This window comes from Lissotriton vulgaris, chromosome 4_1, assembly GCF_964263255.1.
Source record: "Lissotriton vulgaris chromosome 4_1, aLisVul1.2, whole genome shotgun sequence".
Lineage (NCBI taxonomy): Eukaryota > Metazoa > Chordata > Amphibia > Caudata > Salamandridae > Lissotriton > Lissotriton vulgaris.
In genome coordinates, this window is record NC_141691.1 from 538,395,079 (window position 1) to 538,421,791 (window position 26,713).

At 33.3% G+C, this 26,713-nt stretch overlaps 21 non-coding genes across 21 annotated transcripts; 10 read left to right on the forward strand and 11 right to left on the reverse strand.

Annotated features, from left to right (window-relative positions):
• Positions 1–418: 418 nt before the first annotated feature.
• TRNAQ-CUG (transfer RNA glutamine (anticodon CUG)) lies at positions 419–490 on the reverse strand. The gene has a single exon. It is a non-coding gene; the product is annotated as a tRNA-Gln (tRNA).
• A 1,548-nt stretch (positions 491–2,038) lies between these two features.
• On the forward strand, positions 2,039–2,110 carry TRNAQ-UUG (transfer RNA glutamine (anticodon UUG)). Its single transcript has one exon. It is a non-coding gene; the product is annotated as a tRNA-Gln (tRNA).
• An 825-nt stretch (positions 2,111–2,935) lies between these two features.
• On the reverse strand, positions 2,936–3,007 carry TRNAQ-CUG (transfer RNA glutamine (anticodon CUG)). The gene has a single exon. It is a non-coding gene; the product is annotated as a tRNA-Gln (tRNA).
• Positions 3,008–4,554: 1,547 nt separating this feature from the next.
• On the forward strand, positions 4,555–4,626 carry TRNAQ-UUG (transfer RNA glutamine (anticodon UUG)). Its single transcript has one exon. It is a non-coding gene; the product is annotated as a tRNA-Gln (tRNA).
• An 825-nt stretch (positions 4,627–5,451) lies between these two features.
• TRNAQ-CUG (transfer RNA glutamine (anticodon CUG)) lies at positions 5,452–5,523 on the reverse strand. Its single transcript has one exon. It is a non-coding gene; the product is annotated as a tRNA-Gln (tRNA).
• A 1,547-nt stretch (positions 5,524–7,070) lies between these two features.
• TRNAQ-UUG (transfer RNA glutamine (anticodon UUG)) lies at positions 7,071–7,142 on the forward strand. The gene has a single exon. It is a non-coding gene; the product is annotated as a tRNA-Gln (tRNA).
• An 825-nt stretch (positions 7,143–7,967) lies between these two features.
• Positions 7,968–8,039, reverse strand: TRNAQ-CUG (transfer RNA glutamine (anticodon CUG)). The gene has a single exon. It is a non-coding gene; the product is annotated as a tRNA-Gln (tRNA).
• A 1,547-nt stretch (positions 8,040–9,586) lies between these two features.
• TRNAQ-UUG (transfer RNA glutamine (anticodon UUG)) lies at positions 9,587–9,658 on the forward strand. Its single transcript has one exon. It is a non-coding gene; the product is annotated as a tRNA-Gln (tRNA).
• An 825-nt stretch (positions 9,659–10,483) lies between these two features.
• On the reverse strand, positions 10,484–10,555 carry TRNAQ-CUG (transfer RNA glutamine (anticodon CUG)). The gene has a single exon. It is a non-coding gene; the product is annotated as a tRNA-Gln (tRNA).
• Positions 10,556–12,102: 1,547 nt separating this feature from the next.
• TRNAQ-UUG (transfer RNA glutamine (anticodon UUG)) lies at positions 12,103–12,174 on the forward strand. The gene has a single exon. It is a non-coding gene; the product is annotated as a tRNA-Gln (tRNA).
• An 825-nt stretch (positions 12,175–12,999) lies between these two features.
• TRNAQ-CUG (transfer RNA glutamine (anticodon CUG)) lies at positions 13,000–13,071 on the reverse strand. Its single transcript has one exon. It is a non-coding gene; the product is annotated as a tRNA-Gln (tRNA).
• Positions 13,072–14,618: 1,547 nt separating this feature from the next.
• On the forward strand, positions 14,619–14,690 carry TRNAQ-UUG (transfer RNA glutamine (anticodon UUG)). Its single transcript has one exon. It is a non-coding gene; the product is annotated as a tRNA-Gln (tRNA).
• Positions 14,691–15,515: 825 nt separating this feature from the next.
• TRNAQ-CUG (transfer RNA glutamine (anticodon CUG)) lies at positions 15,516–15,587 on the reverse strand. The gene has a single exon. It is a non-coding gene; the product is annotated as a tRNA-Gln (tRNA).
• Positions 15,588–17,134: 1,547 nt separating this feature from the next.
• On the forward strand, positions 17,135–17,206 carry TRNAQ-UUG (transfer RNA glutamine (anticodon UUG)). The gene has a single exon. It is a non-coding gene; the product is annotated as a tRNA-Gln (tRNA).
• An 825-nt stretch (positions 17,207–18,031) lies between these two features.
• Positions 18,032–18,103, reverse strand: TRNAQ-CUG (transfer RNA glutamine (anticodon CUG)). Its single transcript has one exon. It is a non-coding gene; the product is annotated as a tRNA-Gln (tRNA).
• A 1,547-nt stretch (positions 18,104–19,650) lies between these two features.
• On the forward strand, positions 19,651–19,722 carry TRNAQ-UUG (transfer RNA glutamine (anticodon UUG)). Its single transcript has one exon. It is a non-coding gene; the product is annotated as a tRNA-Gln (tRNA).
• An 825-nt stretch (positions 19,723–20,547) lies between these two features.
• TRNAQ-CUG (transfer RNA glutamine (anticodon CUG)) lies at positions 20,548–20,619 on the reverse strand. Its single transcript has one exon. It is a non-coding gene; the product is annotated as a tRNA-Gln (tRNA).
• A 1,547-nt stretch (positions 20,620–22,166) lies between these two features.
• On the forward strand, positions 22,167–22,238 carry TRNAQ-UUG (transfer RNA glutamine (anticodon UUG)). Its single transcript has one exon. It is a non-coding gene; the product is annotated as a tRNA-Gln (tRNA).
• An 825-nt stretch (positions 22,239–23,063) lies between these two features.
• On the reverse strand, positions 23,064–23,135 carry TRNAQ-CUG (transfer RNA glutamine (anticodon CUG)). The gene has a single exon. It is a non-coding gene; the product is annotated as a tRNA-Gln (tRNA).
• Positions 23,136–24,683: 1,548 nt separating this feature from the next.
• Positions 24,684–24,755, forward strand: TRNAQ-UUG (transfer RNA glutamine (anticodon UUG)). Its single transcript has one exon. It is a non-coding gene; the product is annotated as a tRNA-Gln (tRNA).
• An 824-nt stretch (positions 24,756–25,579) lies between these two features.
• Positions 25,580–25,651, reverse strand: TRNAQ-CUG (transfer RNA glutamine (anticodon CUG)). The gene has a single exon. It is a non-coding gene; the product is annotated as a tRNA-Gln (tRNA).
• Between the last annotated feature and the right edge of the window lie 1,062 nt (positions 25,652–26,713).

The window sequence follows — 26,713 nt, forward strand, 5'->3', positions numbered from 1 at the left end:
TAAAGTAGATCCATAACCACAAAGTAGAATCTTTCGAAAGACATGTCAAATGTATTAATCTGAATTCCTCTTTCAAAGAAATTCACAATTAAATGCACTGTGTAAGTTAAGAATGTTGTCAGATAAGAAATCAGCAAAATTAACTATCTTATTACTGATCATAAAGATGAGAAAGGAAAAGAACCTCTTGCTTAAATTGTGGATGGGAAAGAACAGTTTTTAGTTTTCAGCTTCAGTACTTATGTTTATGAATTTTTCATTTCTTTATATTGTATTATCGCTATCTAGATGGATATAGCCATCTGTACATAGATACATACTTATACGTTGATAAGTTTCAGTATAAAACTTTGACGTTATGTTTTTCCAAGTCCAAATTCTAAGAAATTAGTGAAATATTAAATCTCATAATTCAAGCAGGTCCCACCGAGATTTGAACTCGGATCGCTGGATTCAGAGTCCAGAGTGCTAACCATTACACCATGGAACCCTGCCATACATGAGGGATTTTTCCATTGAGACAAAAGAGAGCGCATCAGTGCAGGGGCTTTTCTTACATTGATGAAAAGATAACTCAGTTGAATGCTCATAGTGTAAAGAGCTACAATGTGATTTGATTCTTTTCAGCTACATTCTCCATAACAGTGTTAAATGTGCAAACGTTTATCAGGACATGCAATTTACAAAATAATGATCATATTTGACTGAAGAATATTAAAACATTCTACATTTCCAAACTACTACATCCATTTCTCTGTCTCTCACATGGGTGGCTCCAAAGAGCAACGGTTGGCACTTTGGACTTTGCATGCAAAGGTACCAGTCCAATTCTTTGAGGTACTATTTTACTAATCTCAACCTTTTACATTTCTGTCATCTTTTGTTATTGATAGCTCCAATCCAATACCAGTAGGTTGAACGAGACAAATGTTGACTCCTTTCAAAATGTCCAACAGCTTGAACAAGTTACAGAAATACGAACTTTATAATACTTTTACATCAGATTCCTACACAAAATAGTGCGACATTACAAAATCCTATCCTGTTTTTCTCAAATGCATTTCAGAGGGCTGATTCCCAGCATTCCTTTTTGAAGATTTCTACACTATTGATAAGGCGAATATAGCACATTTTGAAAGAGATGTGTTCTTAAATCAAACCTAGAGAACCACAATGACGGTATCATTCAGATAGTACAAATGTTTTTTGTATATTAGTATGGAAATTGTGAAATAAAACATTTCTCATGCTGATTTTCAACAGTCGATCTGCAATCATGAAATATAAGCTTTTGCTTGGAGGCCTCAAAGGTACTGATCTAATTTTCTTTTTTTAGAATTATTCACAGATCGTATGATATGCTTTGTACAAATCAACTATGCTGTTAGATCAAAATTGATTAAAAAGTGACTATCTCAATTTCAGGACATATAGAAGAGGAAGGAGAAGAAGCTCATGTTTCAAATGCGGAGAGGCAACAACTGTTCTTTATTTTCACCTCTATTAATTATACATATTTTTATAATGTATATATTTATATTTTCCGATAAAAATACATAGACATATAGCGATATATAGGGAGATACATACATATAAGTTGATACGTACAAGTTTATAAGTAAATGAGATGTTTTTCCAATTAATACTTCTAAGAACTGAATGGAAAAAAAAACGTAAAGTTTAGATAAGTCCCACTGCGCTTTGTACTTAGATCCCTGTTTTCAGAGTCCAGATTGACAAGCATAACACCATCAACCCACCTGTACCAGGTTGAGCTTTCCATTTTGGCAGAAGAGATTGCATTCACGGGGGAATCTTATCTTTTATTGCAAAATCTTATCTCACATAAAAAGTACTGTTCAACAGAGTCATAGCGTTACTTGAGTCCTTTGTGCAACATCCTTCCCTAACGTAGTTCAATAGGCAAAAGTTGAACAGAATAGAAAAGTTATGTAATTCTGTTTGTCTTTGACTGTAGAAAATAAAAAATGTGAAATGTCCACATTGCTGCAGCAATTTGCTCCCCTGTCACATGGGAGGTTCCATGGTGTAATGGTTAGCACTTTGGACTTTGAATCCAAGGATCCGAGTTCAAATCTCGGTGGGACCACTTTCGTGACTTATGACCAAATCTTTTTCTGTCAAGTGTATTCATAAATATCATAAATCTAACACGGGTAGAGTGAAACATTAATTTATTGATTGTATTTTTAAAGTCTATTTGATGTGAGCAAATGATAGAACTTTTAGAAAACATGGAAATAAAATGGCTCAAAATAATGAGACATTTTGTGAGCTGACTCTGTTTTCTCAACTCATCACAAGAAGCTGATGCAAGATATTACTTGTATAAATCGTACTGTTATTGATAAGGGGAACAAGGAACTTTTTAAATTGGAAAGCCTTCATTAAAAGAAAACTTGAGGAATCAAATTGTGTATTTTGGGGACAGAAGAGATGAACTTTTAAATAACAATCTTGAAATTAAGACACACAGATATTTACACTCTGTTTTTCTAAAGTCGATCCATAACCACAAAGTAGAATCTTTCGAAAGACATGTCAAATGTATTAATCTGAATTCCTCTTTCAAAGAAATTCACAATTAAATGCACTGTGTAAGTTAAGAATGTTGTCAGATAAGAAATCAGCAAAATTAACTATCTTATTACTGATCATAAAGATGAGAAAGGAAAAGAACCTCTTGCTTAAATTGTGACTGGGAAAGAACAGTTTTTAGTTTTCAGCTTCCGTACTTATGTTTATGAATTTTTCATTTCTTTATATTGTATTATCGCTATCTAGATGGATATAGCCATCTGTACATAGATACATACTTATACGTTGATAAGTTTCAGTATAAAACTTTGACGTTATGTTTTTCCAAGTCCAAATTCTAAGAAATTAGTGAAATATTAAATCTCATAATTCAAGCAGGTCCCACCGAGATTTGAACTCGGATCGCTGGATTCAGAGTCCAGAGTGCTAACCATTACACCATGGAACCCTGCCATACATGAGGGATTTTTCCATTGAGACAAAAGAGAGCGCATCAGTGCAGGGGCTTTTCTTACATTGATGAAAAGATAACTCAGTTGAATGCTCATAGTGTAAAGAGCTACAATGTGATTTGATTCTTTTCAGCTACATTCTCCATAACAGTGTTAAATGTGCAAACGTTTATCAGGACATGCAATTTACAAAATAATGATCATATTTGACTGAAGAATATTAAAACATTCTACATTTCCAAACTACTACATCCATTTCTCTGTCTCTCACATGGGTGGCTCCAAAGAGCAACGGTTGGCACTTTGGACTTTGCATGCAAAGGTACCAGTCCAATTCTTTGAGGTACTATTTTACTAATCTCAACCTTTTACATTTCTGTCATCTTTTGTTATTGATAGCTCCAATCCAATACCAGTAGGTTGAACGAGACAAATGTTGACTCCTTTCAAAATGTCCAACAGCTTGAACAAGTTACAGAAATACGAACTTTATAATACTTTTACATCAGATTCCTACACAAAATAGTGCGACATTACAAAATCCTATCCTGTTTTTCTCAAATGCATTTCAGAGGGCTGATTCCCAGCATTCCTTTTTGAAGATTTCTACACTATTGATAAGGCGAATATAGCACATTTTGAAAGAGATGTGTTCTTAAATCAAACCTAGAGAACCACAATGACGGTATCATTCAGATAGTACAAATGTTTTTTGTATATTAGTATGGAAATTGTGAAATAAAACATTTCTCATGCTGATTTTCAACAGTCGATCTGCAATCATGAAATATAAGCTTTTGCTTGGAGGCCTCAAAGGTACTGATCTAATTTTCTTTTTTAGAATTATTCACAGATCGTATGATATGCTTTGTACAAATCAACTATGCTGTTAGATCAAAATTGATTAAAAAGTGACTATCTCAATTTCAGGACATATAGAAGAGGAAGGAGAAGAAGCTCATGTTTCAAATGCGGAGAGGCAACAACTGTTCTTTATTTTCACCTCTATTAATTATACATATTTTTATAATGTATATATTTATATTTTCCGATAAAAATACATAGACATATAGCAATATATAGGGAGATACATACATATAAGTTGATACGTACAAGTTTATAAGTAAATGAGATGTTTTTCCAATTAATACTTCTAAGAACTGAATGGAAAAAAAAACGTAAAGTTTAGATAAGTCCCACTGAGCTTTGTACTTGGATCCCTGTTTTCAGAGTCCAGATTGACAAGCATAACACCATCAACCCACCTGTACCAGTTTGAGCTTTCCATTTTGGCAGAAGAGATTGCATTCACGGGGGAATCTTATCTTTTATTGCAAAATCTTATCTCACATAAAAAGTACTGTTCAACAGAGTCATAGCGTTACTTGAGTCCTTTGTGCAACATCCTTCCCTAACATAGTTCAATAGGCAAAAGTTGAACAGAATAGAAAAGTTATGTAATTCTGTTTGTCTTTGACTGTAGAAAATAAAAAATGTGAAATGTCCACATTGCTGCAGCAATTTGCTCCCCTGTCACATGGGAGGTTCCATGGTGTAATGGTTAGCACTTTGGACTTTGAATCCAAGGATCCGAGTTCAAATCTCGGTGGGACCACTTTCATGACTTATGACCAAATCTTTTTCTGTCAAGTGTATTCATAAATATCATAAATCTAACACAGGTAGAGTGAAACATTAATTTATTGATTGTATTTTTAAAGTCTATTTGATGTGAGCAAATGATAGAACTTTTAGAAAACATGGAAATAAAATGGCTCAAAATAATGAGACATTTTGTGAGCTGACTCTGTTTTCTCAACTCATCACAAGAAGCTGATGCAAGATATTACTTGTTTAAATCTTACTGTTATTGATAAGGGGAACAAGGAACTTTTTAAATTGGAAAGTCTTCATTAAAAGAAAACTTGAGGAATCAAATTGTGTATTTTGGGGACAGAAGAGATGAACTTTTAAATAACAATCTTGAAATTAAGACACACAGATATTTACACTCTGTTTTTTTAAAGTAGATCCATAACCACAAAGTAGAATCTTTCGAAAGACATGTCAAATGTATTAATCTGAATTCCTCTTTCAAAGAAATTCACAATTAAATGCACTGTGTAAGTTAAGAATGTTGTCAGATAAGAAATCAGCAAAATTAACTATCTTATTACTGATCATAAAGATGAGAAAGGAAAAGAACCTCTTGCATAAATTGTGGATGGGAAAGAACAGTTTTTAGTTTTCAGCTTCAGTACTTATGTTTATGAATTTTTCATTTCTTTATATTGTATTATCGCTATCTAGATGGATATAGCCATCTGTACATAGATACATACTTATACGTTGATAAGTTTCAGTATAAAACTTTGACGTTATGTTTTTCCAAGTCCAAATTCTAAGAAATTAGTGAAATATTAAATCTCATAATTCAAGCAGGTCCCACCGAGATTTGAACTCGGATCGCTGGATTCAGAGTCCAGAGTGCTAACCATTACACCATGGAACCCTGCCATACATGAGGGATTTTTCCATTGAGACAAAAGAGAGCGCATCAGTGCAGGGGCTTTTCTTACATTGATGAAAAGATAACTCAGTTGAATGCTCATAGTGTAAAGAGCTACAATGTGATTTGATTCTTTTCAGCTACATTCTCCATAACAGTGTTAAATGTGCAAACGTTTATCAGGACATGCAATTTACAAAATAATGATCATATTTGACTGAAGAATATTAAAACATTCTACATTTCCAAACTACTACATCCATTTCTCTGTCTCTCACATGGGTGGCTCCAAAGAGCAACGGTTGGCACTTTGGACTTTGCATGCAAAGGTACCAGTCCAATTCTTTGAGGTACTATTTTACTAATCTCAACCTTTTACATTTCTGTCATCTTTTGTTATTGATAGTTCCAATCCAATACCAGTAGGTTGAACGAGACAAATGTTGACTCCTTTCAAAATGTCCAACAGCTTGAACAAGTTACAGAAATACGAACTTTATAATACTTTTACATCAGATTCCTACACAAAATAGTGCGACATTACAAAATCCTATCCTGTTTTTCTCAAATGCATTTCAGAGGGCTGATTCCCAGCATTCCTTTTTGAAGATTTCTACACTATTGATAAGGCGAATATAGCACATTTTGAAAGAGATGTGTTCTTAAATCAAACCTAGAGAACCACAATGACGGTATCATTCAGATAGTACAAATGTTTTTTGTATATTAGTATGGAAATTGTGAAATAAAACATTTCTCATGCTGATTTTCAACAGTTGATCTGCAATCATGAAATATAAGCTTTTGCTTGGAGGCCTCAAAGGTACTGATCTAATTTTCTTTTTTAGAATTATTCACAGATCGTATGATATGCTTTGTACAAATCAACTATGCTGTTAGATCAAAATTGATTAAAAAGTGACTATCTCAATTTCAGGACATATAGAAGAGGAAGGAGAAGAAGCTCATGTTTCAAATGCGGAGAGGCAACAACTGTTCTTTATTTTCACCTCTATTAATTATACATATTTTTATAATGTATATATTTATATTTTCCGATAAAAATACATAGACATATAGCGATATATAGGGAGATACATACATATAAGTTGATACGTACAAGTTTATAAGTAAATGAGATGTTTTTCCAATTAATACTTCTAAGAACTTAATGGAAAAAAAAACGTAAAGTTTAGATAAGTCCCACTGAGCTTTGTACTTGGATCCCTGTTTTCAGAGTCCAGATTGACAAGCATAACACCATCAACCCACCTGTACCAGGTTGAGCTTTCCATTTTGGCAGAAGAGATTGCATTCACGGGGGAATCTTATCTTTTATTGCAAAATCTTATCTCACATAAAAAGTACTGTTCAACAGAGTCATAGCGTTACTTGAGTCCTTTGTGCAACATCCTTCCCTAACATAGTTCAATAGGCAAAAGTTGAACAGAATAGAAAAGTTATGTAATTCTGTTTGTCTTTGACTGTAGAAAATAAAAAATGTGAAATGTCCACATTGCTGCAGCAATTTGCTCCCCTGTCACATGGGAGGTTCCATGGTGTAATGGTTAGCACTTTGGACTTTGAATCCAAGGATCTGAGTTCAAATCTCGGTGGGACCACTTTCATGACTTATGACCAAATCTTTTTCTGTCAAGTGTATTCATAAATATCATAAATCTAACACGGGTAGAGTGAAACATTAATTTATTGATTGTATTTTTAAAGTCTATTTGATTTGAGCAAATGATAGAACTTTTAGAAAACATGGAAATAAAATGGCTCAAAATAATGAGACATTTTGTGAGCTGACTCTGTTTTCTCAACTCATCACAAGAAGCTGATGCAAGATATTACTTGTTTAAATCTTACTGTTATTGATAAGGGGAACAAGGAACTTTTTAAATTGGAAAGCCTTCATTAAAAGAAAACTTGAGGAATCAAATTGTGTATTTTGGGGACAGAAGAGATGAACTTTTAAATAACAATCTTGAAATTAAGACACACAGATATTTACACTCTGTTTTTCTAAAGTAGATCCATAACCACAAAGTAGAATCTTTCGAAAGACATGTCAAATGTATTAATCTGAATTCCTCTTTCAAAGAAATTCACAATTAAATGCACTGTGTAAGTTAAGAATGTTGTCAGATAAGAAATCAGCAAAATTAACTATCTTATTACTGATCATAAAGATGAGAAAGGAAAAGAACCTCTTGCATAAATTGTGGATGGGAAAGAACAGTTTTTAGTTTTCAGCTTCAGTACTTATGTTTATGAATTTTTCATTTCTTTATATTGTATTATCGCTATCTAGATGGATATAGCCATCTGTACATAGATACATACTTATACGTTGATAAGTTTCAGTATAAAACTTTGACGTTATGTTTTTCCAAGTCCAAATTCTAAGAAATTAGTGAAATATTAAATCTCATAATTCAAGCAGGTCCCACCGAGATTTGAACTCGGATCGCTGGATTCAGAGTCCAGAGTGCTAACCATTACACCATGGAACCCTGCCATACATGAGGGATTTTTCCATTGAGACAAAAGAGAGCGCATCAGTGCAGGGGCTTTTCTTACATTGATGAAAAGATAACTCAGTTGAATGCTCATAGTGTAAAGAGCTACAATGTGATTTGATTCTTTTCAGCTACATTCTCCATAACAGTGTTAAATGTGCAAACGTTTATCAGGACATGCAATTTACAAAATAATGATCATATTTGACTGAAGAATATTAAAACATTCTACATTTCCAAACTACTACATCCATTTCTCTGTCTCTCACATGGGTGGCTCCAAAGAGCAACGGTTGGCACTTTGGACTTTGCATGCAAAGGTACCAGTCCAATTCTTTGAGGTACTATTTTACTAATCTCAACCTTTTACATTTCTGTCATCTTTTGTTATTGATAGTTCCAATCCAATACCAGTAGGTTGAACGAGACAAATGTTGACTCCTTTCAAAATGTCCAACAGCTTGAACAAGTTACAGAAATACGAACTTTATAATACTTTTACATCAGAATCCTACACAGAATAGTGCGACATTACAAAATCCTATCCTGTTTTTCTCAAATGCATTTCAGAGGGCTGATTCCCAGCATTCCTTTTTGAAGATTTCTACACTATTGATAAGGCGAATATAGCACATTTTGAAAGAGATGTGTTCTTAAATCAAACCTAGAGAACCACAATGACGGTATCATTCAGATAGTACAAATGTTTTTTGTATATTAGTATGGAAATTGTGAAATAAAACATTTCTCATGCTGATTTTCAACAGTCGATCTGCAATCATGAAATATAAGCTTTTGCTTGGAGGCCTCAAAGGTACTGATCTAATTTTCTTTTTTAGAATTATTCACAGATCGTATGATATGCTTTGTACAAATCAACTATGCTGTTAGATCAAAATTGATTAAAAAGTGACTATCTCAATTTCAGGACATATAGAAGAGGAAGGAGAAGAAGCTCATGTTTCAAATGCGGAGAGGCAACAACTGTTCTTTATTTTCACCTCTATTAATTATACATATTTTTATAATGTATATATTTATATTTTCCGATAAAAATACATAGACATATAGCGATATATAGGGAGATACATACATATAAGTTGATACGTACAAGTTTATAAGTAAATGAGATGTTTTTCCAATTAATACTTCTAAGAACTGAATGGAAAAAAAAACGTAAAGTTTAGATAAGTCCCACTGCGCTTTGTACTTAGATCCCTGTTTTCAGAGTCCAGATTGACAAGCATAACACCATCAACCCACCTGTACCAGGTTGAGCTTTCCATTTTGGCAGAAGAGATTGCATTCACGGGGGAATCTTATCTTTTATTGCAAAATCTTATCTCACATAAAAAGTACTGTTCAACAGAGTCATAGCATTACTTGAGTCCTTTGTGCAACATCCTTCCCTAACATAGTTCAATAGGCAAAAGTTGAACAGAATAGAAAAGTTATGTAATTCTGTTTGTCTTTGACTGTAGAAAATAAAAAATGTGAAATGTCCACATTGCTGCAGCAATTTGCTCCCCTGTCACATGGGAGGTTCCATGGTGTAATGGTTAGCACTTTGGACTTTGAATCCAAGGATCCGAGTTCAAATCTCGGTGGGACCACTTTCATGACTTATGACCAAATCTTTTTCTGTCAAGTGTATTCATAAATATCATAAATCTAACACGGGTAGAGTGAAACATTAATTTACTGATTGTATTTTTAAAGTCTATTTGATGTGAGCAAATGATAGAACTTTTAGAAAACATGGAAATAAAATGGCTCAAAATAATGAGACATTTTGTGAGCTGACTCTGTTTTCTCAACTCATCACAAGAAGCTGATGCAAGATATTACTTGTTTAAATCTTACTGTTATTGATAAGGGGAACAAGGAACTTTTTAAATTGGAAAGCCTTCATTAAAAGAAAACTTGAGGAATCAAATTGTGTATTTTGGGGACAGAAGAGATGAACTTTTAAATAACAATCTTGAAATTAAGACACACAGATATTTACACTCTGTTTTTCTAAAGTAGATCCATAACCACAAAGTAGAATCTTTCGAAAGACATGTCAAATGTATTAATCTGAATTCCTCTTTCAAAGAAATTCACAATTAAATGCACTGTGTAAGTTAAGAATGTTGTCAGATAAGAAATCAGCAAAATTAACTATCTTATTACTGATCATAAAGATGAGAAAGGAAAAGAACCTCTTGCTTAAATTGTGGATGGGAAAGAACAGTTTTTAGTTTTCAGCTTCAGTACTTATGTTTATGAATTTTTCATTTCTTTATATTGTATTATCGCTATGTAGATGGATATAGCCATCTGTACATAGATACATACTTATACGTTGATAAGTTTCAGTATAAAACTTTGACGTTATGTTTTTCCAAGTCCAAATTCTAAGAAATTAGTGAAATATTAAATCTCATAATTCAAGCAGGTCCCACCGAGATTTGAACTCGGATCGCTGGATTCAGAGTCCAGAGTGCTAACCATTACACCATGGAACCCTGCCATACATGAGGGATTTTTCCATTGAGACAAAAGAGAGCGCATCAGTGCAGGGGCTTTTCTTACATTGATGAAAAGATAACTCAGTTGAATGCTCATAGTGTAAAGAGCTACAATGTGATTTGATTCTTTTCAGCTACATTCTCCATAACAGTGTTAAATGTGCAAACGTTTATCAGGACATGCAATTTACAAAATAATGATCATATTTGACTGAAGAATATTAAAACATTCTACATTTCCAAACTACTACATCCATTTCTCTGTCTCTCACATGGGTGGCTCCAAAGAGCAACGGTTGGCACTTTGGACTTTGCATGCAAAGGTACCAGTCCAATTCTTTGAGGTACTATTTTACTAATCTCAACCTTTTACATTTCTGTCATCTTTTGTTATTGATAGCTCCAATCCAATACCAGTAGGTTGAACGAGACAAATGTTGACTCCTTTCAAAATGTCCAACAGCTTGAACAAGTTACAGAAATACGAACTTTATAATACTTTTACATCAGATTCCTACACAAAATAGTGCGACATTACAAAATCCTATCCTGTTTTTCTCAAATGCATTTCAGAGGGCTGATTCCCAGCATTCCTTTTTGAAGATTTCTACACTATTGATAAGGCGAATATAGCACATTTTGAAAGAGATGTGTTCTTAAATCAAACCTAGAGAACCACAATGACGGTATCATTCAGATAGTACAAATGTTTTTTGTATATTAGTATGGAAATTGTGAAATAAAACATTTCTCATGCTGATTTTCAACAGTCGATCTGCAATCATGAAATATAAGCTTTTGCTTGGAGGCCTCAAAGGTACTGATCTAATTTTCTTTTTTAGAATTATTCACAGATCGTATGATATGCTTTGTACAAATCAACTATGCTGTTAGATCAAAATTGATTAAAAAGTGACTATCTCAATTTCAGGACATATAGAAGAGGAAGGAGAAGAAGCTCATGTTTCAAATGCGGAGAGGCAACAACTGTTCTTTATTTTCACCTCTATTAATTATACATATTTTTATAATGTATATATTTATATTTTCCGATAAAAATACATAGACATATAGCGATATATAGGGAGATACATACATATAAGTTGATACGTACAAGTTTATAAGTAAATGAGATGTTTTTCCAATTAATACTTCTAAGAACTGAATGGAAAAAAAAACGTAAAGTTTAGATAAGTCCCACTGCGCTTTGTACTTAGATCCCTGTTTTCAGAGTCCAGATTGACAAGCATAACACCATCAACCCACCTGTACCAGGTTGAGCTTTCCATTTTGGCAGAAGAGATTGCATTCACGGGGGAATCTTATCTTTTATTGCAAAATCTTATCTCACATAAAAAGTACTGTTCAACAGAGTCATAGCATTACTTGAGTCCTTTGTGCAACATCCTTCCCTAACATAGTTCAATAGGCAAAAGTTGAACAGAATAGAAAAGTTATGTAATTCTGTTTGTCTTTGACTGTAGAAAATAAAAAATGTGAAATGTCCACATTGCTGCAGCAATTTGCTCCCCTGTCACATGGGAGGTTCCATGGTGTAATGGTTAGCACTTTGGACTTTGAATCCAAGGATCCGAGTTCAAATCTCGGTGGGACCACTTTCATGACTTATGACCAAATCTTTTTCTGTCAAGTGTATTCATAAATATCATAAATCTAACACGGGTAGAGTGAAACATTAATTTACTGATTGTATTTTTAAAGTCTATTTGATGTGAGCAAATGATAGAACTTTTAGAAAACATGGAAATAAAATGGCTCAAAATAATGAGACATTTTGTGAGCTGACTCTGTTTTCTCAACTCATCACAAGAAGCTGATGCAAGATATTACTTGTTTAAATCTTACTGTTATTGATAAGGGGAACAAGGAACTTTTTAAATTGGAAAGCCTTCATTAAAAGAAAACTTGAGGAATCAAATTGTGTATTTTGGGGACAGAAGAGATGAACTTTTAAATAACAATCTTGAAATTAAGACACACAGATATTTACACTCTGTTTTTCTAAAGTAGATCCATAACCACAAAGTAGAATCTTTCGAAAGACATGTCAAATGTATTAATCTGAATTCCTCTTTCAAAGAAATTCACAATTAAATGCACTGTGTAAGTTAAGAATGTTGTCAGATAAGAAATCAGCAAAATTAACTATCTTATTACTGATCATAAAGATGAGAAAGGAAAAGAACCTCTTGCTTAAATTGTGGATGGGAAAGAACAGTTTTTAGTTTTCAGCTTCAGTACTTATGTTTATGAATTTTTCATTTCTTTATATTGTATTATCGCTATGTAGATGGATATAGCCATCTGTACATAGATACATACTTATACGTTGATAAGTTTCAGTATAAAACTTTGACGTTATGTTTTTCCAAGTCCAAATTCTAAGAAATTAGTGAAATATTAAATCTCATAATTCAAGCAGGTCCCACCGAGATTTGAACTCGGATCGCTGGATTCAGAGTCCAGAGTGCTAACCATTACACCATGGAACCCTGCCATACATGAGGGATTTTTCCATTGAGACAAAAGAGAGCGCATCAGTGCAGGGGCTTTTCTTACATTGATGAAAAGATAACTCAGTTGAATGCTCATAGTGTAAAGAGCTACAATGTGATTTGATTCTTTTCAGCTACATTCTCCATAACAGTGTTAAATGTGCAAACGTTTATCAGGACATGCAATTTACAAAATAATGATCATATTTGACTGAAGAATATTAAAACATTCTACATTTCCAAACTACTACATCCATTTCTCTGTCTCTCACATGGGTGGCTCCAAAGAGCAACGGTTGGCACTTTGGACTTTGCATGCAAAGGTACCAGTCCAATTCTTTGAGGTACTATTTTACTAATCTCAACCTTTTACATTTCTGTCATCTTTTGTTATTGATAGCTCCAATCCAATACCAGTAGGTTGAACGAGACAAATGTTGACTCCTTTCAAAATGTCCAACAGCTTGAACAAGTTACAGAAATACGAACTTTATAATACTTTTACATCAGATTCCTACACAAAATAGTGCGACATTACAAAATCCTATCCTGTTTTTCTCAAATGCATTTCAGAGGGCTGATTCCCAGCATTCCTTTTTGAAGATTTCTACACTATTGATAAGGCGAATATAGCACATTTTGAAAGAGATGTGTTCTTAAATCAAACCTAGAGAACCACAATGACGGTATCATTCAGATAGTACAAATGTTTTTTGTATATTAGTATGGAAATTGTGAAATAAAACATTTCTCATGCTGATTTTCAACAGTCGATCTGCAATCATGAAATATAAGCTTTTGCTTGGAGGCCTCAAAGGTACTGATCTAATTTTCTTTTTTAGAATTATTCACAGATCGTATGATATGCTTTGTGCAAATCAACTATGTTGTTAGATCAAAATTGATTAAAAAGTGACTATCTCAATTTCAGGACATATAGAAGAGGAAGGAGAAGAAGCTCATGTTTCAAATGCGGAGAGGCAACAACTGTTCTTTATTTTCACCTCTATTAATTATACATATTTTTATAATGTATATATTTATATTTTCCGATAAAAATACATAGACATATAGCGATATATAGGGAGATACATACATATAAGTTGATACGTACAAGTTTATAAGTAAATGAGATGTTTTTCCAATTAATACTTCTAAGAACTGAATGGAAAAAAAAACGTAAAGTTTAGATAAGTCCCACTGCGCTTTGTACTAAGATCCCTGTTTTCAGAGTCCAGATTGACAAGCATAACACCATCAACCCACCTGTACCAGGTTGAGCTTTCCATTTTGGCAGAAGAGATTGCATTCACGGGGGAATCTTATCTTTTATTGCAAAATCTTATCTCACATAAAAAGTACTGTTCAACAGAGTCATAGCGTTACTTGAGTCCTTTGTGCAACATCCTTCCCTAACATAGTTCAATAGGCAAAAGTTGAACAGAATAGAAAAGTTATGTAATTCTGTTTGTCTTTGACTGTAGAAAATAAAAAATGTGAAATGTCCACATTGCTGCAGCAATTTGCTCCCCTGTCACATGGGAGGTTCCATGGTGTAATGGTTAGCACTTTGGACTTTGAATCCAAGGATCCGAGTTCAAATCTCGGTGGGACCACTTTCATGACTTATGACCAAATCTTTTTCTGTCAAGTGTATTCATAAATATCATAAATCTAACACGGGTAGAGTGAAACATTAATTTATTGATTGTATTTTTAAAGTCTATTTGATGTGAGCAAATGATAGAACTTTTAGAAAACATGGAAATAAAATGGCTCAAAATAATGAGACATTTTGTGAGCTGACTCTGTTTTCTCAACTCATCACAAGAAGCTGATGCAAGATATTACTTGTTTAAATCTTACTGTTATTGATAAGGGGAACAAGGAACTTTTTAAATTGGAAAGCCTTCATTAAAAGAAAACTTGAGGAATCAAATTGTGTATTTTGGGGACAGAAGAGATGAACTTTTAAATAACAATCTTGAAATTAAGACACACAGATATTTACACTCTGTTTTTCTAAAGTAGATCCATAACCACAAAGTAGAATCTTTCGAAAGACATGTCAAATGTATTAATCTGAATTCCTCTTTCAAAGAAATTCACAATTAAATGCACTGTGTAAGTTAAGAATGTTGTCAGATAAGAAATCAGCAAAATTAACTATCTTATTACTGATCATAAAGATGAGAAAGGAAAAGAACCTCTTGCTTAAATTGTGGATGGGAAAGAACAGTTTTTAGTTTTCAGCTTCAGTACTTATGTTTATGAATTTTTCATTTCTTTATATTGTATTATCGCTATCTAGATGGATATAGCCATCTGTACATAGATACATACTTATACGTTGATAAGTTTCAGTATAAAACTTTGACGTTATGTTTTTCCAAGTCCAAATTCTAAGAAATTAGTGAAATATTAAATCTCATAATTCAAGCAGGTCCCACCGAGATTTGAACTCGGATCGCTGGATTCAGAGTCCAGAGTGCTAACCATTACACCATGGAACCCTGCCATACATGAGGGATTTTTCCATTGAGACAAAAGAGAGCGCATCAGTGCAGGGGCTTTTCTTACATTGATGAAAAGATAACTCAGTTGAATGCTCATAGTGTAAAGAGCTACAATGTGATTTGATTCTTTTCAGCTACATTCTCCATAACAGTGTTAAATGTGCAAACGTTTATCAGGACATGCAATTTACAAAATAATGATCATATTTGACTGAAGAATATTAAAACATTCTACATTTCCAAACTACTACATCCATTTCTCTGTCTCTCACATGGGTGGCTCCAAAGAGCAACGGTTGGCACTTTGGACTTTGCATGCAAAGGTACCAGTCCAATTCTTTGAGGTACTATTTTACTAATCTCAACCTTTTACATTTCTGTCATCTTTTGTTATTGATAGTTCCAATCCAATACCAGTAGGTTGAACGAGACAAATGTTGACTCCTTTCAAAATGTCCAACAGCTTGAACAAGTTACAGAAATACGAACTTTATAATACTTTTACATCAGATTCCTACACAAAATAGTGCGACATTACAAAATCCTATCCTGTTTTTCTCAAATGCATTTCAGAGGGCTGATTCCCAGCATTCCTTTTTGAAGATTTCTACACTATTGATAAGGCGAATATAGCACATTTTGAAAGAGATGTGTTCTTAAATCAAACCTAGAGAACCACAATGACGGTATCATTCAGATAGTACAAATGTTTTTTGTATATTAGTATGGAAATTGTGAAATAAAACATTTCTCATGCTGATTTTCAACAGTCGATCTGCAATCATGAAATATAAGCTTTTGCTTGGAGGCCTCAAAGGTACTGATCTAATTTTCTTTTTTAGAATTATTCACAGATCGTATGATATGCTTTGTACAAATCAACTATGCTGTTAGATCAAAATTGATTAAAAAGTGACTATCTCAATTTCAGGACATATAGAAGAGGAAGGAGAAGAAGCTCATGTTTCAAATGCGGAGAGGCAACAACTGTTCTTTATTTTCACCTCTATTAATTATACATATTTTTATAATGTATATATTTATATTTTCCGATAAAAATACATAGACATATAGCGATATATAGGGAGATACATACATATAAGTTGATACGTACAAGTTTATAAGTAAATGAGATGTTTTTCCAATTAATACTTCTAAGAACTGAATGGAAAAAAAAACGTAAAGTTTAGATAAGTCCCACTGAGCTTTGTACTTGGATCCCTGTTTTCAGAGTCCAGATTGACAAGCATAACACCATCAACCCACCTGTACCAGGTTGAGCTTTCCATTTTGGCAGAAGAGATTGCATTCACGGGGGAATCTTATCTTTTATTGCAAAATCTTATCTCACATAAAAAGTACTGTTCAACAGAGTCATAGCATTACTTGAGTCCTTTGTGCAACATCCTTCCCTAACATAGTTCAATAGGCAAAAGTTGAACAGAATAGAAAAGTTATGTAATTCTGTTTGTCTTTGACTGTAGAAAATAAAAAATGTGAAATGTCCACATTGCTGCAGCAATTTGCTCCCCTGTCACATGGGAGGTTCCATGGTGTAATGGTTAGCACTTTGGACTTTGAATCCAAGGATCCGAGTTCAAATCTCGGTGGGACCACTTTCATGACTTATGACCAAATCTTTTTCTGTCAAGTGTATTCATAAATATCATAAATCTAACACGGGTAGAGTGAAACATTAATTTATTGATTGTATTTTTAAAGTCTATTTGATGTGAGCAAATGATAGAACTTTTAGAAAACATGGAAATAAAATGGCTCAAAATAATGAGACATTTTGTGAGCTGACTCTGTTTTCTCAACTCATCACAAGAAGCTGATGCAAGATATTACTTGTTTAAATCTTACTGTTATTGATAAGGGGAACAAGGAACTTTTTAAATTGGAAAGCCTTCATTAAAAGAAAACTTGAGGAATCAAATTGTGTATTTTGGGGACAGAAGAGATGAACTTTTAAATAACAATCTTGAAATTAAGACACACAGATATTTACACTCTGTTTTTCTAAAGTAGATCCATAACCACAAAGTAGAATCTTTCGAAAGACATGTCAAATGTATTAATCTGAATTCCTCTTTCAAAGAAATTCACAATTAAATGCACTGTGTAAGTTAAGAATGTTGTCAGATAAGAAATCAGCAAAATTAACTATCTTATTACTGATCATAAAGATGAGAAAGGAAAAGAACCTCTTGCTTAAATTGTGGATGGGAAAGAACAGTTTTTAGTTTTCAGCTTCAGTACTTATGTTTATGAATTTTTCATTTCTTTATATTGTATTATCGCTATGTAGATGGATATAGCCATCTGTACATAGATACATACTTATACGTTGATAAGTTTCAGTATAAAACTTTGACGTTATGTTTTTCCAAGTCCAAATTCTAAGAAATTAGTGAAATATTAAATCTCATAATTCAAGCAGGTCCCACCGAGATTTGAACTCGGATCGCTGGATTCAGAGTCCAGAGTGCTAACCATTACACCATGGAACCCTGCCATACATGAGGGATTTTTCCATTGAGACAAAAGAGAGCGCATCAGTGCAGGGGCTTTTCTTACATTGATGAAAAGATAACTCAGTTGAATGCTCATAGTGTAAAGAGCTACAATGTGATTTGATTCTTTTCAGCTACATTCTCCATAACAGTGTTAAATGTGCAAACGTTTATCAGGACATGCAATTTACAAAATAATGATCATATTTGACTGAAGAATATTAAAACATTCTACATTTCCAAACTACTACATCCATTTCTCTGTCTCTCACATGGGTGGCTCCAAAGAGCAACGGTTGGCACTTTGGACTTTGCATGCAAAGGTACCAGTCCAATTCTTTGAGGTACTATTTTACTAATCTCAACCTTTTACATTTCTGTCATCTTTTGTTATTGATAGCTCCAATCCAATACCAGTAGGTTGAACGAGACAAATGTTGACTCCTTTCAAAATGTCCAACAGCTTGAACAAGTTACAGAAATACGAACTTTATAATACTTTTACATCAGATTCCTACACAAAATAGTGCGACATTACAAAATCCTATCCTGTTTTTCTCAAATGCATTTCAGAGGGCTGATTCCCAGCATTCCTTTTTGAAGATTTCTACACTATTGATAAGGCGAATATAGCACATTTTGAAAGAGATGTGTTCTTAAATCAAACCTAGAGAACCACAATGACGGTATCATTCAGATAGTACAAATGTTTTTTGTATATTAGTATGGAAATTGTGAAATAAAACATTTCTCATGCTGATTTTCAACAGTCGATCTGCAATCATGAAATATAAGCTTTTGCTTGGAGGCCTCAAAGGTACTGATCTAATTTTCTTTTTTAGAATTATTCACAGATCGTATGATATGCTTTGTGCAAATCAACTATGTTGTTAGATCAAAATTGATTAAAAAGTGACTATCTCAATTTCAGGACATATAGAAGAGGAAGGAGAAGAAGCTCATGTTTCAAATGCGGAGAGGCAACAACTGTTCTTTATTTTCACCTCTATTAATTATACATATTTTTATAATGTATATATTTATATTTTCCGATAAAAATACATAGACATATAGCGATATATAGGGAGATACATACATATAAGTTGATACGTACAAGTTTATAAGTAAATGAGATGTTTTTCCAATTAATACTTCTAAGAACTGAATGGAAAAAAAAACGTAAAGTTTAGATAAGTCCCACTGCGCTTTGTACTAAGATCCCTGTTTTCAGAGTCCAGATTGACAAGCATAACACCATCAACCCACCTGTACCAGGTTGAGCTTTCCATTTTGGCAGAAGAGATTGCATTCACGGGGGAATCTTATCTTTTATTGCAAAATCTTATCTCACATAAAAAGTACTGTTCAACAGAGTCATAGCGTTACTTGAGTCCTTTGTGCAACATCCTTCCCTAACATAGTTCAATAGGCAAAAGTTGAACAGAATAGAAAAGTTATGTAATTCTGTTTGTCTTTGACTGTAGAAAATAAAAAATGTGAAATGTCCACATTGCTGCAGCAATTTGCTCCCCTGTCACATGGGAGGTTCCATGGTGTAATGGTTACCACTTTGGACTTTGAATCCAAGGATCCGAGTTCAAATCTCGGTGGGACCACTTTCATGACTTATGACCAAATCTTTTTCTGTCAAGTGTATTCATAAATATCATAAATCTAACACGGGTAGAGTGAAACATTAATTTATTGATTGTATTTTTAAAGTCTATTTGATGTGAGCAAATGATAGAACTTTTAGAAAACATGGAAATAAAATGGCTAAAAATAATGAGACATTTTGTGAGCTGACTCTGTTTTCTCAACTCATCACAAGAAGCTGATGCAAGATATTACTTGTTTAAATCTTACTGTTATTGATAAGGGGAACAAGGAACTTTTTAAATTGGAAAGCCTTCATTAAAAGAAAACTTGAGGAATCAAATTGTGTATTTTGGGGACAGAAGAGATGAACTTTTAAATAACAATCTTGAAATTAAGACACACAGATATTTACACTCTGTTTTTCTAAAGTAGATCCATAACCACAAAGTAGAATCTTTCGAAAGACATGTCAAATGTATTAATCTGAATTCCTCTTTCAAAGAAATTCACAATTAAATGCACTGTGTAAGTTAAGAATGTTGTCAGATAAGAAATCAGCAAAATTAACTATCTTATTACTGATCATAAAGATGAGAAAGGAAAAGAACCTCTTGCTTAAATTGTGGATGGGAAAGAACAGTTTTTAGTTTTCAGCTTCAGTACTTATGTTTATGAATTTTTCATTTCTTTATATTGTATTATCGCTATCTAGATGGATATAGCCATCTGTACATAGATACATACTTATACGTTGATAAGTTTCAGTATAAAACTTTGACGTTATGTTTTTCCAAGTCCAAATTCTAAGAAATTAGTGAAATATTAAATCTCATAATTCAAGCAGGTCCCACCGAGATTTGAACTCGGATCGCTGGATTCAGAGTCCAGAGTGCTAACCATTACACCATGGAACCCTGCCATACATGAGGGATTTTTCCATTGAGACAAAAGAGAGCGCATCAGTGCAGGGGCTTTTCTTACATTGATGAAAAGATAACTCAGTTGAATGCTCATAGTGTAAAGAGCTACAATGTGATTTGATTCTTTTCAGCTACATTCTCCATAACAGTGTTAAATGTGCAAACGTTTATCAGGACATGCAATTTACAAAATAATGATCATATTTGACTGAAGAATATTAAAACATTCTACATTTCCAAACTACTACATCCATTTCTCTGTCTCTCACATGGGTGGCTCCAAAGAGCAACGGTTGGCACTTTGGACTTTGCATGCAAAGGTACCAGTCCAATTCTTTGAGGTACTATTTTACTAATCTCAACCTTTTACATTTCTGTCATCTTTTGTTATTGATAGTTCCAATCCAATACCAGTAGGTTGAACGAGACAAATGTTGACTCCTTTCAAAATGTCCAACAGCTTGAACAAGTTACAGAAATACGAACTTTATAATACTTTTACATCAGATTCCTACACAAAATAGTGCGACATTACAAAATCCTATCCTGTTTTTCTCAAATGCATTTCAGAGGGCTGATTCCCAGCATTCCTTTTTGAAGATTTCTACACTATTGATAAGGCGAATATAGCACATTTTGAAAGAGATGTGTTCTTAAATCAAACCTAGAGAACCACAATGACGGTATCATTCAGATAGTACAAATGTTTTTTGTATATTAGTATGGAAATTGTGAAATAAAACATTTCTCATGCTGATTTTCAACAGTCGATCTGCAATCATGAAATATAAGCTTTTGCTTGGAGGCCTCAAAGGTACTGATCTAATTTTCTTTTTTAGAATTATTCACAGATCGTATGATATGCTTTGTACAAATCAACTATGCTGTTAGATCAAAATTGATTAAAAAGTGACTATCTCAATTTCAGGACATATAGAAGAGGAAGGAGAAGAAGCTCATGTTTCAAATGCGGAGAGGCAACAACTGTTCTTTATTTTCACCTCTATTAATTATACATATTTTTATAATGTATATATTTATATTTTCCGATAAAAATACATAGACATATAGCGATATATAGGGAGATACATACATATAAGTTGATACGTACAAGTTTATAAGTAAATGAGATGTTTTTCCAATTAATACTTCTAAGAACTGAATGGAAAAAAAAACGTAAAGTTTAGATAAGTCCCACTGAGCTTTGTACTTGGATCCCTGTTTTCAGAGTCCAGATTGACAAGCATAACACCATCAACCCACCTGTACCAGGTTGAGCTTTCCATTTTGGCAGAAGAGATTGCATTCACGGGGGAATCTTATCTTTTATTGCAAAATCTTATCTCACATAAAAAGTACTGTTCAACAGAGTCATAGCATTACTTGAGTCCTTTGTGCAACATCCTTCCCTAACATAGTTCAATAGGCAAAAGTTGAACAGAATAGAAAAGTTATGTAATTCTGTTTGTCTTTGACTGTAGAAAATAAAAAATGTGAAATGTCCACATTGCTGCAGCAATTTGCTCCCCTGTCACATGGGAGGTTCCATGGTGTAATGGTTAGCACTTTGGACTTTGAATCCAAGGATCCGAGTTCAAATCTCGGTGGGACCACTTTCATGACTTATGACCAAATCTTTTTCTGTCAAGTGTATTCATAAATATCATAAATCTAACACGGGTAGAGTGAAACATTAATTTATTGATTGTATTTTTAAAGTCTATTTGATGTGAGCAAATGATAGAACTTTTAGAAAACATGGAAATAAAATGGCTCAAAATAATGAGACATTTTGTGAGCTGACTCTGTTTTCTCAACTCATCACAAGAAGCTGATGCAAGATATTACTTGTTTAAATCTTACTGTTATTGATAAGGGGAACAAGGAACTTTTTAAATTGGAAAGCCTTCATTAAAAGAAAACTTGAGGAATCAAATTGTGTATTTTGGGGACAGAAGAGATGAACTTTTAAATAACAATCTTGAAATTAAGACACACAGATATTTACACTCTGTTTTTCTAAAGTAGATCCATAACCACAAAGTAGAATCTTTCGAAAGACATGTCAAATGTATTAATCTGAATTCCTCTTTCAAAGAAATTCACAATTAAATGCACTGTGTAAGTTAAGAATGTTGTCAGATAAGAAATCAGCAAAATTAACTATCTTATTACTGATCATAAAGATGAGAAAGGAAAAGAACCTCTTGCTTAAATTGTGGATGGGAAAGAACAGTTTTTAGTTTTCAGCTTCAGTACTTATGTTTATGAATTTTTCATTTCTTTATATTGTATTATCGCTATCTAGATGGATATAGCCATCTGTACATAGATACATACTTATACGTTGATAAGTTTCAGTATAAAACTTTGACGTTATGTTTTTCCAAGTCCAAATTCTAAGAAATTAGTGAAATATTAAATCTCATAATTCAAGCAGGTCCCACCGAGATTTGAACTCGGATCGCTGGATTCAGAGTCCAGAGTGCTAACCATTACACCATGGAACCCTGCCATACATGAGGGATTTTTCCATTGAGACAAAAGAGAGCGCATCAGTGCAGGGGCTTTTCTTACATTGATGAAAAGATAACTCAGTTGAATGCTCATAGTGTAAAGAGCTACAATGTGATTTGATTCTTTTCAGCTACATTCTCCATAACAGTGTTAAATGTGCAAACGTTTATCAGGACATGCAATTTACAAAATAATGATCATATTTGACTGAAGAATATTAAAACATTCTACATTTCCAAACTACTACATCCATTTCTCTGTCTCTCACATGGGTGGCTCCAAAGAGCAACGGTTGGCACTTTGGACTTTGCATGCAAAGGTACCAGTCCAATTCTTTGAGGTACTATTTTACTAATCTCAACCTTTTACATTTCTGTCATCTTTTGTTATTGATAGTTCCAATCCAATACCAGTAGGTTGAACGAGACAAATGTTGACTCCTTTCAAAATGTCCAACAGCTTGAACAAGTTACAGAAATACGAACTTTATAATACTTTTACATCAGATTCCTACACAAAATAGTGCGACATTACAAAATCCTATCCTGTTTTTCTAAAATGCATTTCAGAGGGCTGATTCCCAGCATTCCTTTTTGAAGATTTCTACACTATTGATAAGGCGAATATAGCACATTTTGAAAGAGATGTGTTCTTAAATCAAACCTAGAGAACCACAATGACGGTATCATTCAGATAGTACAAATGTTTTTTGTATATTAGTATGGAAATTGTGAAATAAAACATTTCTCATGCTGATTTTCAACAGTCGATCTGCAATCATGAAATATAAGCTTTTGCTTGGAGGCCTCAAAGGTACTGATCTAATTTTCTTTTTTAGAATTATTCACAGATCGTATGATATGCTTTGTACAAATCAACTATGCTGTTAGATCAAAATTGATTAAAAAGTGACTATCTCAATTTCAGGACATATAGAAGAGGAAGGAGAAGAAGCTCATGTTTCAAATGCGGAGAGGCAACAACTGTTCTTTATTTTCACCTCTATTAATTATACATATTTTTATAATGTATATATTTATATTTTCCGATAAAAATACATAGACATATAGTGATATATAGGGAGATACATACATATAAGTTGATACGTACAAGTTTATAAGTAAATGAGATGTTTTTCCAATTAATACTTCTAAGAACTGAATGGAAAAAAAAACGTAAAGTTTAGATAAGTCCCACTGAGCTTTGTACTTGGATCCCTGTTTTCAGAGTCCAGATTGACAAGCATAACACCATCAACCCACCTGTACCAGGTTGAGCTTTCCATTTTGGCAGAAGAGATTGCATTCACGGGGGAATCTTATCTTTTATTGCAAAATCTTATCTCACATAAAAAGTACTGTTCAACAGAGTCATAGCGTTACTTGAGTCCTTTGTGCAAAATCCTTCCCTAACATAGTTCAATAGGCAAAAGTTGAACAGAATAGAAAAGTTATGTAATTCTGTTTGTCTTTGACTGTAGAAAATAAAAAAATGTGAAATGTCCACATTGCTGCAGCAATTTGCTCCCCTGTCACATGGGAGGTTCCATGGTGTAATGGTTAGCACTTTGGACTTTGAATCCAAGGATCCGAGTTCAAATCTCGGTGGGACCACTTTCATGACTTATGACCAAATCTTTTTCTGTCAAGTGTATTCATAAATATCATAAATCTAACACGGGTAGAGTGAAACATTGATTTATTGATTGTATTTTTAAAGTCTATTTGATGTGAGCAAATGATAGAACTTTTAGAAAACATGGAAATAAAATGGCTCAAAATAATGAGACATTTTGTGAGCTGACTCTGTTTTCTGAACTCATCACAAGAAGCTGATGCAAGATATTACTTGTTTAAATCTTACTGTTATTGATAAGGGGAACAAGGAACTTTTTAAATTGGAAAGCCTTCATTAAAAGAAAACTTGAGGAATCAAATTGTGTATTTTGGGGACAGAAGAGATGAACTTTTAAATAACAATCTTGAAATTAAGACACACAGATATTTACACTCTGTTTTTTTAAAGTAGATCCATAACCACAAAGTAGAATCTTCGAAAGACATGTCAAATGTATTAATCTGAATTCCTCTTTCAAAGAAATTCACAATTAAATGCACTGTGTAAGTTAAGAATGTTGTCAGATAAGAAATCAGCAAAATTAACTATCTTATTACTGATCATAAAGATGAGAAAGGAAAAGAACCTCTTGCATAAATTGTGGATGGGAAAGAACAGTTTTTAGTTTTCAGCTTCAGTACTTATGTTTATGAATTTTTCATTTCTTTATATTGTATTATCGCTATCTAGATGGATATAGCCATCTGTACATAGATACATACTTATACGTTGATAAGTTTCAGTATAAAACTTTGACGTTATGTTTTTCCAAGTCCAAATTCTAAGAAATTAGTGAAATATTAAATCTCATAATTCAAGCAGGTCCCACCGAGATTTGAACTCGGATCGCTGGATTCAGAGTCCAGAGTGCTAACCATTACACCATGGAACCCTGCCATACATGAGGGATTTTTCCATTGAGACAAAAGAGAGCGCATCAGTGCAGGGGCTTTTCTTACATTGATGAAAAGATAACTCAGTTGAATGCTCATAGTGTAAAGAGCTACAATGTGATTTGATTCTTTTCAGCTACATTCTCCATAACAGTGTTAAATGTGCAAACGTTTATCAGGACATGCAATTTACAAAATAATGATCATATTTGACTGAAGAATATTAAAACATTCTACATTTCCAAACTACTACATCCATTTCTCTGTCTCTCACATGGGTGGCTCCAAAGAGCAACGGTTGGCACTTTGGACTTTGCATGCAAAGGTACCAGTCCAATTCTTTGAGGTACTATTTTACTAATCTCAACCTTTTACATTTCTGTCATCTTTTGTTATTGATAGTTCCAATCCAATACCAGTAGGTTGAACGAGACAAATGTTGACTCCTTTCAAAATGTCCAACAGCTTGAACAAGTTACAGAAATACGAACTTTATAATACTTTTACATCAGATTCCTACACAAAATAGTGCGACATTACAAAATCCTATCCTGTTTTTCTAAAATGCATTTCAGAGGGCTGATTCCCAGCATTCCTTTTTGAAGATTTCTACACTATTGATAAGGCGAATATAGCACATTTTGAAAGAGATGTGTTCTTAAATCAAACCTAGAGAACCACAATGACGGTATCATTCAGATAGTACAAATGTTTTTTGTATATTAGTATGGAAATTGTGAAATAAAACATTTCTCATGCTGATTTTCAACAGTCGATCTGCAATCATGAAATATAAGCTTTTGCTTGGAGGCCTCAAAGGTACTGATCTAATTTTCTTTTTTAGAATTATTCACAGATCGTATGATATGCTTTGTACAAATCAACTATGCTGTTAGATCAAAATTGATTAAAAAGTGACTATCTCAATTTCAGGACATATAGAAGAGGAAGGAGAAGAAGCTCATGTTTCAAATGCGGAGAGGCAACAACTGTTCTTTATTTTCACCTCTATTAATTATACATATTTTTATAATGTATATATTTATATTTTCCGATAAAAA